Raw genomic sequence first — 14,653 nt, 5'->3', positions numbered from 1 at the left:
GTTGCTTTGTTTTGTGGTACCAAGAGAAATCCTAGGTGACCAGGGGTTAAATTGGTTTTTGGGCGTTTTAGCCAGAAAATATAAAAGCTGACAGATTCCTGGAATGAGGTTTTGGTATGGTCAGAGAGAAAGATAAACAGATTCCGGAAATGCTTTATTGGCTTGGTTTTTCAAGCGTTTTTGCCGAAATATAAATGCAACTCTGGTGTGATGAAGTGATAGACGTGAAATGAACGTTAAATGAATGGACCGGTGTGATAACTGAGAGGTTGAATTGGTTTTTCCGTTGACAAGCCGACTCTGATCATTGGCAGCTCCATAGTCAGAAACGTGGCATTAGAGACTCCAGCAACCATAGTTGCTGGAGTCCAATGATTGGACAGGAATTCGAGAAACGTGATTGGTAGCTAAGACTCGTGCTCTCATTGGTTCCACCCAAGTTCCTCCCACTCACGCTAGAATCGAGACAAAAATATCCGTAACACTGTAGGATTTGAGGCTTGTACCTGTAGAATGAAATGTGTGTTTTGAAAGTTTTGATTTGAAACTTGTACTTTGATTTTTTTCAATTTGGAAGTCTGCTAGTTACAAAACAAAAGTTTCATGTTTCTGAATGAATGTTTGCTTTTACAAAATAAAAAATACATGTACAAAATACAATGTTCCTGTTACAAAACAAGAATACAAGTACGAATCCAAAGTTACATGTGATGAAACATGTTCGAAGTTACAAAACTTGGCACAAGTTACGCTGAATATTGTCCCAATCCTAGTTCCATAGCCGATCACCGGATACACGGCAGCGTTTGAAGCTGATGGCAGCTCGTAACAAACATCCACAAACAATTAAGACACATTTTCGCCTAATTTATTTACTGACAATGCAAAAAATAATCTGGTAAGTATAACTCACTCAATCTGGAGGTAAGTGAAGAAAATTTAGAAAGTTTACTAAATTATATTGATGAAGTTTTTGAGTTATTCGTCATGGGTCCAAAGAAATCAGCAGCTGAGGCTGAAACACCTGGGATCAAGAGGAGCCGTCCTCAGGACTCGCCTGAGGCCTCATCTCCCTGGAAAGACGTATTAGAATTATTAGATTCTATTGATAAACGGCTTCTGGGATTTGAGGGGCGACTTCATCTGCTCGAGGTTCTTCACCAGGAGTTTCAGAACCTCCGAACATCTCTGGAGTTCAGTCAGGAACAGGTTGAGCGGCTCGCTGCTGAGAACGCGTCTCTGCGGGAGTCCGTTTCTTCCCTGGAAGAGGGAATGACGCGGATCACCCTGGACAACAAGACTCTGAAGGAGACGGTTTTGGACCTTCAGGCCCGCAGCATGAGGGATAATCTGGTGTTCGCAGGCCTGCCGGAGCAGACGGGAGGGGCGGAGAACTGCGAGCATACAATCAAGAACTTTCTCCGGACCCAAATGAAGATACCCGAAGAAACGGTAAAAAACATCACCTTTCACCGGGTACATCGCCTTGGAGCTAAAAGAGAAGACAGCAGAAGACCTCGTCCCATCGTGGCTGAATTTGAACATTTTAAGCAGAAGAATCTTGTTAAAAGTCACGGAAGTGAGCTCAAAGGGAAAGATTTCAGCGTGAACGATCAGTTCCCTAAGGAAATTCTGGATCGGCGTAGAGTCCTCTTTCTGCTGCGCAAAAAGTTTATCCAGGATGGGAAGAGAGCTGTCATCTCGGTGGATAAGCTTTATGTGGACAATAAACTTTACAAGGAGCGAGGAGTGACAGACTGGCTGTATTAGCCCAACATCAGGTCAGACATTTATTATTCTTATCAGGATTCACTGGGTTTGATCACATCAGGATTAAACAGCTGCTAAATCCGTTTTCTAGATGATAAGATCACCTGTTCATCACCACTTCACACCCCTACCACCTTTTTTTTTTAGTTCTTTCTTCTTTTTTCACCTGTATCTGTACTTTCCTTTCCTCTTTACCTGCTTCTGCACCTTTACACCTGTACGGCACAACCACACAACTTTCCAACACTGCGTCAGACTCGACACACACACACACGTACACACACACACACACGCGCGCACACACACACACACACACACACACACACACACACATAGATATATTAAATTCACAGCACAATATCATAATTTATGCGTCAAATAATACAACCACAAACACTGTTGGATCTTTATTATTATTATTATTATTATTATTATTATTAGTATTTACTTTTCTGTTATTTATTAACATACTATTTTATACATTTATATACTTATTCCATCTTATTCACATGAAGGCGTCATATTTTAGCTACTCACACACACATCTTTGGGTGCACTAAGGTTTGTCTCATGGAACGTACATGGAGCTGGCTCCATAGAGAAAAGATTAAAGATTTTTGATCAGCTCAAGAGAGTGCAAGCAGACGTAATCAGAATCAGAATCAGAAGAATTTTATTGCCAGCGCTCCTTTCAGAGCGTAGGAACTTGACTCCATGGTACAACCTGACCAAGGTTACACACACACACATATAGACAAGACAGATACAGGCAGACCACGGGAGCAGCCAATATTATTACAAGAGACTCATAGATCTGCCACATCCGCAGATGAACTTAAAACACCTGAGATTCCCAGCATGTTCTCTGCCTACTATAACTCTAGGCAAAGAGGTGTAGATATTTTAATACACAAAAACATCAATTTCCCAGTACTGGACACAGTCTGTGATCCAGAGGGTAGATTTATAATGTTAAAAATATCTGTACAGAACCAAAGCTTATGTATTGTCAGCATATACTGTCCAAATATTGATGACCCTCCATTGTTTCATAATTTTTTCTCTGCACTCTCCGAACACTTGGACTGTCCACTTATACTTGGAGGTGATTTTAATTTTTGGATGAATTCCTTAACAGACAGGCTCAGTACAGCTAGGACTCAGCGCAATTGGCAATCCACTAATATAGTTAAACAGTACATGAGTGATTATGGGCTTTGTGGTGCATGGCGATCTCTTCATCCTAACCGTAGAGAGTATACTTTTTTCTCACACGTCCATCACTCTCATTCATGTTTGGATTATTTTCTAGTCAGCAGCTCATTGTTGGCTGACATTTCAGACACTGAGATACATCCCATAGTTGTCAGCGACCATGCTCCGAACTCATTAACTGTGGTAAATAAGAAGACAATCCCACCAAGCAAAAACTGGAGGTTTAATACATCACTGCTTAAAGACGAAGGTTTTATAGATTTTTTAAAAAAGGAGTGGGCTTTATATTTAGAACATAATGACCTGCCTGGAACATCAGCATCTATTCTCTTGGAGGCAGGAAAGGCAGTGATGAGAGGTAAAATATCTCTTTCTCATCACATAAGAAAAAAACGGAAAACAAACGTATTCAGGAGTTAGAAGAAATCATTAAGTCTTTAGAGGCATCCACAGAAGAGGAGTTAATGAGCAAATTACGTAAAGCTAAATTAGAACTTCATGGAATTATTGACAAAAAGACACAATTTTTAGCACAAAGACTACGAATAGAAAACTTTGACATAGTAATAAATCAGGTAAATTCTTAGCTAGCCAATTAAAAATAAATAAAGAGAAAACTACCATATCTGCTGTTAAATACTCAACTGGGAATATAGTTTATGACCCTGAAAGAATAAACAACACTTTCAGAGACTTTTACCAAACTTTGTACTCACCACAGATAAACCCATCAGATAATGAGATCAATGAGTTCCTTGACAGGATAACACTTCCTAAATTATCAGACAGCCAAGTTACAGTCCTGGACTCGCCACTAACCTCAGCGGAGCTCCAGGAAGCCCTTAAATCCATGACTAATAGGAAAGCTCCAGGTCCAGACGGGTTCCCAGTAGAGTTCTACAAAGAATTCTGGATCATTCTGGCTCCAATATTTTTCAGAATGGTGAGGGAAATCGAAGAGAGTGGCAGATTACAGCCAAACATGAATTCAGCCAATATTAGTCTCTTGTTAAAACCAGGCAAAGACCCAGCATTTCCAACCAGCTATCGCCCAATTTCTCTTATTAATGTTGATCTCAAAATAATTTGTAAAGCCCTGGCCAAAAGATTAGAGAAGGTAACCCCCTTCATAATACACCCTGACCAAACTGGTTTCATTAAGGGTAGACAGTCATCCACAAACTCACGTAGATTACTTAATTTGATAGATTTCTCTAACAGTAGAAACATAGAAACTAGTATATTATCTCTAGATGCAGAAAAAGCTTTTGATAGAGTTAACTGGAAGTTCTTATTTGCAACTTTACATAAATTTGGTTTTGGGAACTTCTTCATAAACTGGCTACAAACATTATACAGTTCACCAACTGCACGTGTCAGGACGAACGACCAAATATCAGCTAGCTTCTGTCTTCAGAGGGGGACCAGGCAGGGATGCCCACTCTCCCCCTCACTGTTTGCTATCTTTATCGAACCACTAGCGGCAGCAATTAGGCAAACCACATGTATTAAAGGGATAAAGTGTAAGAAAATAGAACATAAGATAAGTCTTTATGCAGATGATGTTTTACTCCTTCTCCAGAATTCTCAATCGTCTCTCTCCCAAGCAATAGAACTGATAAACTATTTTTCAAAAGTTTCAGCTTACTCTATAAACTGGTTAAAATCCACAGTTCTACCAATTAATTTCTCTTTTGTCAATTTACTTAATACACAATTGGAGTCAGGGAATATCACATACCTGGGAATTAATATCTCTCCCAAGTTAGCAGATCTAGCCAAACTAAACTACATCCCACTTTTAAAGAAAGTGAAAGATGATCTTGCAAGATGGAAATCCTTACCAATATCACTCATGGGGAGAGTGGCTACAATTAAAATGATGGTCTTACCCAGAATAAATTACTTATTTTCAATGATCCCAAACAAACCACCAGTTGACTGGTTTAGATCTCTGGACTCCTCAATTACCAAATTCCTTTGGCAGGATAAACCTCCGTGAATTAGCTTAAAAACGCTTCAGAAGACCAAAGACAGAGAAGGACTGGATTTACCCAACTTTTATTATTATTTCTTAGCCAACAGGCTGCAATATATACCAAGATGGTTGCAAGATAACCCACTAGATGAGTCCTGGTTAGATATAGAACAGACACTTTGCAATACGATAGAGCTTTCAGACTTACCCCCAAATTCCACTACCTCCGCTCCGCTCCGCTGCGCTCCGCTCCGACACGAACGCCGGAGCAAAATCGGTCCCGTTCTAGTCAATCAGAGAAATTCCACTACTGCGGCCGTGCTCCGGCAGTGCGGCGCCGTGCGCCGCCCTCTGTTCCGGCGTCCGGCAAAAATAGAATCGATCCTATTTTTGCCGGAGCACCTCCGCAGTAAATGGACAGAAATCACAAACGCCCAACAGGAAAAGGAGCGAGCATAACTTCCATTTTTCACAATACATCGATAAACAAAAGGCGTTTTTTGTTTCATATGCACAGGTTTAACAACTTTTAACAACTATCAATGGCGGCTGAAGTTTAAATGCACAAAAGTAAGCCATAAATACAGTTTCCACTATCAAAGTAGTCACACTTTGTTGATCCAAACACTGCTGATCTCTCAACACAAATGATGGGCAGATTCGATGCGACCGGGTGTTTGGATCTAACTTCCGCGTTTATTGCTCGGACTGTATCGCAAGATCTCGAAAATCCCGCACATGCTTGTTTGCCCACCTCAGGTCTCCGCACCGGAGCGGAGCCGTTGTAGAGCGGGTACCAGTAAAAATTGAGTTCGGAAGCGAGCGGCTGCGGAAGGCGGGGGCGGACCGGAGCGGAGCGGAGCGGAGGTAGTGGAATTTGGGGGTTACCATTTATTAGCTCAAGCATAAGGAAACATGAAGGCTTCAAAAGTATTAGTATCAGCACCTCTCTGACAGCATGGTGGGAGTATCTTAAAATGACAGAGTCTTCACTAGTACCATGCAGACGCACACCTATCTGGAATAATCCTGATATTTTGCAAAATAATAAAATGATGAACCTTCCGGACTGGAAAAACAAAGGAATCCTATACCTGGAACACATATATGAAGGACTGGACTTCATCCCATTTAATAGAATAGTCTCTCAATTTGGAATAGATAAGAATAGCTTTTTAGAATATCACCAAATTAAATCCGTAGTCAAACAAAAATTTAAGATCAGTAAAATAGAATTACAAACACCACCAAGGGTATTAGACTTCTATAATCTCAAACCCCCCAAACTACTGTCTAAAGTATATAAGACACTGTCCAAAATAGACGATAGAATAGTAATCCCTATTGAAAAATGGGAGGTGGATCTATCAGTTAGCTTTGACCAGAACTTCTGGTCCCAAACTTGTTTAAAAACTTTTAAAATGATCAGGCACTCCAATTTACAATTAATTCAGTACAAAATTCTACACAGAGTACACTATACAGGTCATCGGATGTTCAAGATGGGGTTTGTGTCATCTGACACCTGTACACACTGCACTAACAACATTCCTGACAATTACATTCATGCACTGTGGTCCTGTCCACCTGTCCAGGAATTTTGGGGTAGAGTGTGTGAAGACCTGTCAAAGTCTCTGAAATGTCATATCCCAACCACCCCCTCTCTTTGTTTACTGGGAAACCTGGACGATGTCCCGATTGAAACATCTGTGGTTCACGTGGTTCTGACTGCCATATGCATCGCTAAGAAAACTATCCTCTTGAATTGGAAAAATAGAGAAACTCTCTGCATTAACCAGTATAGAAATCTTTTGTTAGATCATATTACACTTGATATAGCCTCTGCTTCCACTTCAGATCAATCTCTCTGGGCTCCTTTGATCGGTTCCATCACATAGCGAGGGTGGGGGGCCGTTGATGTTGTCCTGCGGAATGGTGTGGGTGGGGGTGTGTGGGGTCTGAGTTTGGAGTATCCAGATGTTCCCTGGAGGTGGGTTCACTGGGGGTGTCTGTGACTGGGGGGCCGTTGCCCCCTTCTGGAGGTGCTTGGGTTGCCTCGGGGGGTGGACTGCTGGCAGTTCCCTTGGGGATCTTGGCGGCAGCCATGGGTCACTGCCTGGCAGCTGCATTGCCCCTGGGCAGGTCTGGGTGGGGGCCTGGGGGCTCGGGGTTTGGGGATGGCCTGCCCCGTGTGGGGATCTGGGCAGGGCCTTGGGGGTCGGGTCCTGACATGTAAGCTGCCGGGAAGAAGGCAGGAACACGCAGCAGTGCCTGGCCTGGGTTCGGAGGCCTCAGGTAGACCTTGGCTCCTCTGCCGTTCCATCACAGGGGAGGGGGAGGTCCAGGAGGGGGAGGACCCAATCTTACCTGGATGTCCCATGTCTTATATATTCTGGAAGTTGTGCAAATGCAGGGATGGGCATAGATATTCTGCTGGGGTGGGGCTGGGTTGGTGCCCTTGGACTCCGTGAGGCTCTGTAATGCTGCTGCTTTGGGCCCTGGCAGGATGGGCTGGGGTCTCCATGCCCTGGGTGCCAGTTTGACAACAGAGGTGCCTATTGGGGCCAGTAGGCGAGCTGGCTCCCTGGAGGGCTAAGCCCAACCAGCAATTCCTCCCCAACCCCGCATATTTCTCTCCTCCTGCTCCCTCACATCATCACACAATCATACACATAAGACCTTGGGGGGTGGGCAAGTCAGGGAGTGCGGGTATGGACCCCATTTCCACATTCCTGTGGCAACCTGCCCCCCAATTTTATTTGCACCTTATACACTTCCACTGAAAACATTCCACACAAACACACACTTAGGGCCTTGGGAGTGAGCACATTCAACGGCATTTGGCAGGGGGATATCTCAGCCTCCTCCCGGGTGCCGGTGCCCACTTCCAATTTTAAACCGCACTTAGACACCGAGGGCTGAGGGTGTAAGTGGGGTGGTGCAGTGGCATCAGCTGGCATAGGCCGGATGATGCCCGCACTGCCCGCTCACCACAGCCATGGAATACACCTCATGATCACACAACACTATATTGGAGCAGGCGGAGGGAGACTAGGGGTCTTAGCCACCTCTGTTGTTGCTTGGCTTCCTGGGGCTGGAGGCTAGGAGGGAGATCTGGCCGTCTGGTTGGGGTCTTGGGTGGTAGATTGCTGTGCTGAGCGTTGGGCAGGGGGGCCTGCTCATCAGTACCCCAGCAGAAAGGGTCAAACTCTGGTTACCGGTGATGGTTGTACCCAATGTGCAGCAGTACCGGGACCAGAGTGAATAGTTTGTGTATGAGGAGCATGAGTGGGTGTCTGGCGTGCATTTTTGTAAGTCTTTGGTTGTATGTGTATGTGTGAGCATGAGGGAGGGAGTGTGTGACTGTGTTTGTATGTGTGTGGCTGTGTTTGTGTATGACTGTATATGTCAGGTGGGGCCTTTGACTCCTCCCCTCTCCTGGAACTTCTTTTGATGATATAGATCTTCGTCCCCCCTCCCCCTGCTACACCTGGTGTGAGGGGTTGTGCCTTGGTCTGCCTGAGTGTTCGTGGCAACCGGGTCTGGGGGTTTAAGCTTTTTACATCTGCCTGATAGATCCCGGTGGCTGCCTGGTGGGGTCTGGGTCCCTGGGCTCTGCTGGGTCCCCGGCGAGGGTGGTAGCCCCTGGGTCCCGGGTCGCTGGGTCCCGGGCTCGGCCGGCTAGGGGGTGGGAGGCTGCAGGCGGGCCTGAGGGCTTGCCGATGATGTCTCCCGGGACTCTGCCGGCTGCTGGTTGTGGCCCCCCAGGGCGATCCTCTGTGCCTCTCGAGGGGGGCGGGGGCCTTTCTGGTTGCAGTCTCCTTGGGGTTCCTGTGTTCTGGGGCAGCGCCTGGATCTCTGAGACTTGGAGCTCCCCCCGTCTCCTGCGCATCTTTGGGGGGCGGATCTGTGGTCCCTCACACTCTGTTGGACGCTCCTATAGAGAAACCTTACATAAACAAGAGCGTGTACACACACAGGGGCTCACATGGTGCTCTCAAAAGTATGGGCTTGGACACGTTCAACACAGGTCTTAAGACTATGGTGGGCACTTAATGCACTGTGATTTATTATCGTGATTCTTCAGTTAAGCAATGTTGATTAAATATTTCCTCATCAAGTTGACGCAGTGATAGCTTGATCTTGTTGTATTGTTGTTGTGTCCCTTTTTTTTGCCCTTTTGCTTTTTTTGTCTTTTTCTGCAGGTCTAGAAGCAGACTCTTGTTCATTATTGTTTATTTTTGTGGACCCCCCCCCCCCCCCCCAACCTCTCCCCACCTTTTCTTTTCCTTTCTCTTTCACCTCTGTCTCCGTGTCTGGTCGGAATTACAAAGCATTCAACAACAACAACAATAACAATAAAGTTTTAAGTATCAGGCGTGACATTAAAAGCAGACGCTTTAATGCTCCACCTGAGAGTAAATCTGTAAGGCTTGTCACCAGCATTCAGACATCAATTCTGCTTGCTTCACAGCCAGACAGGACACGGTAAAAAAAAAAAAAGGAATGGTACAAGGGGCAAAAGAAAAGAGTCTGTCATTTTAAAATAGCAAAAGCTATCTTTAAGGTTTTGTACCTCTTAAACACAAAATCATGATTTACAATAATTTTCCCTTCAAATTCTGTAACTTGGGGTCAAATCCATCAATAAAAGATTAGGGAGACGAAGACATGCTCTATAAAAAAGGTATTTAATTATTTTCACAGGGATCTAGTGTACTTGGAGGGCAAATGCGTGAATCACCTCTATCATATTTGGGCATCCATTCAGCCGGTGAAGCTGAAGGAGTTATTTTACTTAGGACGGATGTATTTATCCCTGCTTAACTGTATTTCCTTAACATTCTATCTAAGTCATGTTGTTTACTAGTTTAGTAAGAGTTATCATGCAAATAAGAGTAATGACTTTTTCAGATAGTATTTAGTTAATCACCACTCCTCCTTTCTGTCTTCCACACACTCACTCACTGACACACAAACCTTTTTCTCTTTCCTAATTAGAATTTTGACCCTTAAGATCCTAGAAATCAAATGTAAAATAAAAATTTCAGAACCAAACATCTCTTTCCCTACGTTCATTGCCCTCTCTTCTTCCTATCTTCTCCTCTGCCTCCCTTTCTGCCTTTTCTTTCCCTCTATCCTTTCCTTTCTTTACCTGACCAATATTTCCTTCTTTCTGCTAAACTCTCTTTTCTTCCTTACCAAACCTTCCCCCATCAATTAACACTTCGCTGTCTCTCATACACCCCCTCAAACCTTCACCCCTCCTTTTCCTTTCTTCTCCAGCATCTCTCAGGAAACACACACACACACAACTGAGCCTTCTGACCCACACTTACACGTCACAGGATGTTGGTCTTATTCATACATGTACAGAATAAAGAACAAGACAACACAGAACAAAACAGAAACACAGCACACAGCCTCCACCGCTCGGCAGAGACCGGCAGAGACCGGCAGAGACCAATATAGATATATATATATATATATATATATATGATTTATTTTTGTTACAAAACACACAATTAACTTAGAATATGTGATTATTGTTAATTTTATTTATTTATTTATTTAAATAAAAATTAAAAACACTGGGGAAACTGGGAGGGCGGCGCCCTATCGCCCTCTACTGGCCAGCCACCACTGTTCTGCACCCATGTGTGGCGGTCAGTCACAACTTGCTGCACATCGACCCCCCTCTCCAAAAGTGTGCTCAGACTTCGCACAAATCCCTCCTTCTCCATTCGCACACTATTTCCAACTTCATTGCTCTGAAAATAAACATAATTCTCCATTGATCTGTGAATAATTAACCATGAAATGTATTGGAGTCATCAGGTAATGTTGTACCTGTACGAGTTGGATATCAATAACTTTGTTTCTTTTGAGATCCATCATGGTGTAGCTGCCATATTTGGCTGAGTGTCCTTCAGAAATGCAAGTTATTACTTAATTTACATTTGATAGCAAAGAAATAAAATAAATACATTTAAACGTATTCACCAGGTGAATCAGCTCGCATGTCACCACCAAGAGTCACCGGTCCAGATTCAGTAGCCTCCTGGATGAAATCAGCTTGCTCTAGCTGCCACTGCCAGCTCACTGTTGGAATTAAGAGCTTTGCCTGATGTCGACAGAATGTCTGCTTGGACAGTCCCTGCACATTGAAGGCACCCAGGAACTAAAATATGAAAAGTTACGTTATAAATGAGAGACGCACAGACCTTATCAAAACTAACCGAAACATTTTTGGCCTATACCTTAGAAATCTGGCTAAATGATGAGCCTGACTTTCTGGAAGATGAATTTCCGTCATGGTCCCCGTGTCACCAGACACACAGCAGCTGGGAGCTCTAAACTGGGTGGCTATATAAAAAACAAAGAAACAGCACATTTATAAATGTTTAAAAGAGCATAAAATCACGTGTAACAATAATCTGTAAAACAAATTAAAACTAGAAGGTGATAATAAAATGTTTACATAGAAGATTATTAAAAATAATTCACCTTTGCTACGCCGGTAAGGCTTCACGTCAGCCTGGACAAGTGCATTCTTGCAGATTACTAAATCAGTCTGACAGCCAGTGTCTTGGGTAGATTTAGCCTGAAAAAAAAATAGAAGCACATTGTTGTTGGAGTTTATAAAGTCAGATAATATACAAAAGAAACTGTCCTATATAGGCGCTTTATAACATTCCTAGTGTGTGATCGTTATTATAACGTAAAAGTCAGTCACATATGATGTGGAGAGCCTGAAATGCGACCTCCTGAACAGAATTCCTTACAGAACCGGGTCACGCTGTAATGCTGTCTGTCAACTAGTGCTGCATTAGTTAGAGTCACTGTTGCAGAATCGATGGACACAAAAACAACCCGAATTTTCTCCGAGCCTGACAGTAATAGTCATGTGGATCGTTTCGTCGGCCAGGGCTTCGAGATATGTTCCGATTCGCTGCTGCTTCTAATCTTACATCCTGTTCCACATTTTGTGAACTTGACAAATCTGCCCGAAGGCAGTGCAGAGTGATACTAGCTAAATGAAGTGAACCACGTCTCTCAAACTTTGCATTTAGGTAGGGAATTGAGCTGCAGTATTTCTGCGGTCAGGTCTCTCTACGAGTCCGAGAGCTCCACGAGCGGTCAGCCCGCGCAGCAGCTAGTAGGCGCCGCATCGGTCAGACATGCACCGAGCTGACCGCTGGGGAGAACTGGGTGGAAGAATGGAACACAGAAGTGTCCCTCCAAGAGCTCCGTCATATTTCAACCCATTTTTATGTTAAATGAACTGGGTTTTACCCTTTTACCCATCGGCATATGCCCTATTAGTTATTTTACCGTATTTTACATCTAAATTTCATGGTTAAACAGTACATGCTACATGTTAAAATGATAGTTAGCTAGCTACTTCTTCTTCTTTTTCTGATGTTTCATTGGCGGTTGGCAAACAACGAATGGTGCATTACCGCCACCAACTAGTGTGGAGTGTGGTCTGGAACAGCGCTCATAAAACAAAATCAAACATGGGAAAAAAAAAACTCAAAGTCTCCCAAACATCCTTATCTCGTTCAAAAACCGAAATAAAATCTGAAAACAGCCACTTTTTGAATTCTGTCTCAATAAATCAACAAGATCACTTTCATCTGACTAAGATTTTGAATCATTTTCCTTCTTTCTGCCTGATATTTCTGACATTGTAATATAACATGATCTATAGTTTCTTCTTCTCCACAATAATCACATTTCCCGGCATTATGTTTCCCCATTATGAATAATGCATCGTTTAACCCAGTATGTCCAAACCTTAGTCTAGAAATGATCATCTCCTCTCTCCTACTCCTTCCAGTGTTTCTCATTTCTCCTACTCTTCTTTGAATTTTGTACAACCATCTTCCCCTCCTTCCCTCCTCCCATTGCTTTTGCCATTTTTTCTTCATTTCTTGCCTTATTATGCTCTTTATCTCTTTTTGACAAAATTGAGCATCTAACTGAACCGATGTATTTATTGTTGCTTCCTTAGCCAACTTATCGACTTCTTAATTTCCTCTGATTCCATAATGAGCTGGAATCCATAAAACATGTATTTTAAGTCCCATCATGTTTATTCTATAAAGTGTTTGCTGAATCTCCATGAGTATGTCTGGTCTGCTTCCTGAATGGCTGCACTGTAAACTGGTCAATGATGAGCTGGAGTCTGAACAGATAACTGAGAATAATGGTCTGTTTTCTTCCATCCAGTTAACAGCTAACAGTATAGCTGTGTGTGTGTGTATGGGGCAGCAGTAGCTCAGGTGGTAGAGCGGGTTGCCTCATGATCGGAGGGTCAGGGGTTCGATTCCAGCTCACGCCAGGGGTATCCTGCTGTTGTGTCCTTGGGCAAGACACTTCACCCAACTTGTGTTAGTGGTGGTCAGAGGGGCCGACTGCACCAAATGGCAGCCTCGCCTCTGTCAGACCTCCCCAGGGCGGCTGTGGCTACAAGTAGCTTACCATCACTAGCAGTGTGTGAAAGCGTCTTTGGGTGTCTAGAAAAGTGCTATATAAGTTCATGTGTATACTCCATCACTTACCCTTTTTTTTAAACTTTAACATGAAACTCAGGAACAATAAAAGCTATTCCAATATGATCCGCAGTATTCTTTGATGCATCTGTATAAATTTTTACATAGTTATAATAGTGATCGATATAATCCTGTGCTGTATGGGAGTTTAGTATGAATGACTTATCCTTATTCTTTCTCTCTAACAATGTGAAATCAACAGACGCCTCAGGAAGAATCCATGGTGGAACAGCAGGTAATGGAACTCTTTGACTGATTTTAAACTGATCTAGTTTAAGTTCTACCGGTTTTTTGATCATCATCCATCCAAAACTTTTTGTTTCCTTCTTGTCTTTCTCCCAGCAAGGTTTTAGTATGTCTCGTGTTGGATGATCTTCTTTCTGACCCTGAAGATTTGCCCAATAATTTAAAGCCATTTGTTCTCTTCTGATTTCTATTGGCATCTCACCCATCTCTACCTGTAAAGCTGCTATTGGGGTTGTTTTAAATGCTCCTGTACAGAGTCTCAGTGCCTGATTCTGGATAGAATTCAATTTTAAAAGAGTAGTTTTTGCTGCTGAATTATATGCTACACACCCATAATCTAATACTGATCTGATCAATCCGTTATATATGGCCTTCATAGATCTCCTGTCTGCACCCCATTCACTCTCAACTAAACACCTCATTATATTTAGAACCTTTTTACTCTTATCCATCAAACCATACACCCAAGAGCTAGCTACGTCGATAAACTCAGCCTAAAGGCGGCAGTGACCTAAAATACATAAATATAATTTAACTTACCGAAAAAAATGAAATGGAGACTCCTTGGACGCTCTTTTAGTGCAATTAATGCCACAGCAAGTCATTTTGTCCAACAGCTGCACTAAAAATATCCTAAACGAATACACAAACTGTCATGTTCTGTGGGTGGAGATGGCAGACCATGTGTGGTGGAGAGTTCAGGAGGCAGAAGAGCAGGCAACGGATGAAAAAATAAAAATATGTTTAATTGATGAACGGGAGCGACAGGACAAACGAACATGCACAAAACGACAATGATCCGACAAAGACAGCAACAAGGAGGGAGGTATAAATACGCAAGGGAATCAGGAACACATGGGCAGAGTAATGAGGGACAGGTGAGAAC

Source organism: Nothobranchius furzeri, chromosome 8, assembly GCF_043380555.1.
Source record: "Nothobranchius furzeri strain GRZ-AD chromosome 8, NfurGRZ-RIMD1, whole genome shotgun sequence".
NCBI lineage: Eukaryota > Metazoa > Chordata > Actinopteri > Cyprinodontiformes > Nothobranchiidae > Nothobranchius > Nothobranchius furzeri.
The sequence above is the reverse complement of the archived record's forward strand: the minus strand, read 5'-3'. Positions refer to the sequence as shown.